The following is a 1,669-nucleotide window of genomic DNA, read 5'->3' as shown; positions in this document are numbered from 1 at the left end:
AAAAAAGTAGCCTATTTTCCAGTCTAGGTCATAAGCTATCTGTGTGCATACTTTCATGCAAATCAGTTCAGTAATTTCCACGTATTATTTTAATTAAAGTTTCCTAATACGTGATAACTCTTAAAATAGTAGCCTATTTTCCAACATAGGTCATAAGCTATCTCTGTGCGAAATGTCATGCAAATCTGTTCAGTCGTTTCCGCGTATTAATTCAATTAAAACTTTTTTAACAGATGGCAACTCTTCCAAAAAATTTGCCTATTTTCCACTGTAGGTCATAAGCTATCTGCTTGCAAAATTTGATGCAAATCCGTTCAGTCTTTTCCACGTATTAATTGAATTAAACTTTTTTGGCAGGTGGTAACTCTTAAAACAGTAGCCTATTTTTCAACCTAGCTCATAAGCTATCTGTGTGAAAACTTCCATGCAAATCAGTTCACTCATTTCCGCGTATTAATTAAATTAAACATTTCTAACAGGTGGCAACTCTTAAAAAAGTAGCCTACTTTCTAACCTAGGTCATAAGCTATCTATGTGCAAAATTTCATGCAAATCCGCTTAGTCGTTTCCGCGTATTAATTTAATTAAACTTTTTTAACAGGTGGCAACTCTTCCAAAAAATTAGCCTATTTTCCACTGTAGGTCATAAGCTATCTGCTTGCAAAGTTTCATGCAAATCCATTCAGTCATTTCCGCGTATTAATTTAATGAAACTTGTTTAACAGGTGGCAACTCTTAAGAAAAGTAGCCTATTTTCCAATCTGGGTCATAAGCTATCTGTGTGCAAATTTTCATGCAAATCCATTCAGTCGTTCCCGCATATTAAATAAATGAAACTTTTTTAACAGGTGGAAACTCTTAAAAAAATAGCCTATTAACCAATCTGGCCCATAAGCTATCTGCGTACAAAATTTCATGCAAATCCGTGTAGTCGTTTCCGCGTGATGATTTTCCAAACATCCAAACATACAAACTTTCACGTTTATAATATTTATTAGATATTATTTTACAAATAAATTATAATTTTGCATTTATTAGGTCATTTCCTTAGTGTTTTCCTGGCCGACCTGTGCTGGTATTGTAATTAAGAGCTAATACACGTAAGTTACAACATATTATTTTGACTTCATTGATGAACCATTCCATTTGCAGCATTCTCTGGTGAACTGCAGCTGCGGCCGAATTTGATTGTGTGCATCATCCTGCAGATATTTTTAAGTAAGTTGGAACCAGCTCTTCGTTATTTCAAAATCTAATGAACCATTTATTCGCAGATTTTGTGGACGCTTCTGCTGTGCTGCGTTCCTGCTCCGCCTGTGTATTGCTCCGCCCGTGTTTTATAGTGTTACAGTTTTGCCGGTAAAAATAAATGTATGAAGAAAAAAAAAATTATTTTTGCCTAAAAATTAAATTTTTTTTTTTTTTTAGTTCATAAAAAATCCAAAACGGAAAAAAGTGTCACGTAAAGTCACATAACCTATGAACAAAATGAGACATACATCATGAAAATCAATGTATGCGTTTCGCTTTTATTCAAAATTAAGTAAAGGTATGAATTTCAAAAATTTGCTCGAGATATGCTCAAAATTCCTTGGAAAAAACATTGATGACTTTTTTTTATGATTGTCAGAATTAAAAAAAAGTAATAAGCAAAAGGTTATTTGATTTT

General features: G+C 33.0%; 1 long non-coding RNA gene across 1 annotated transcript; it reads left to right on the top strand.

Annotated features, from left to right (window-relative positions):
* Nucleotides 1-1,027: 1,027 nt before the first annotated feature.
* On the top strand, nucleotides 1,028-1,347 carry LOC118751589. Its single transcript, XR_004994563.1, has 3 exons — nucleotides 1,028-1,100; nucleotides 1,153-1,218; nucleotides 1,275-1,347. It is a non-coding gene; the product is annotated as an uncharacterized LOC118751589 (long non-coding RNA).
* The last annotated feature ends 322 nt before the right edge of the window (nucleotides 1,348-1,669 follow it).

The sequence above is a fragment of the Rhagoletis pomonella genome, unplaced genomic scaffold (assembly GCF_013731165.1).
Source record: "Rhagoletis pomonella isolate Grant_MI unplaced genomic scaffold, Rhpom_1.0 Rhpom_scaffold_00822, whole genome shotgun sequence".
NCBI classification, from domain to species: domain Eukaryota; kingdom Metazoa; phylum Arthropoda; class Insecta; order Diptera; family Tephritidae; genus Rhagoletis; species Rhagoletis pomonella.
Note: the sequence above shows the minus strand (reverse complement) of the source record. Positions and strands in the feature narration are given on the sequence as shown.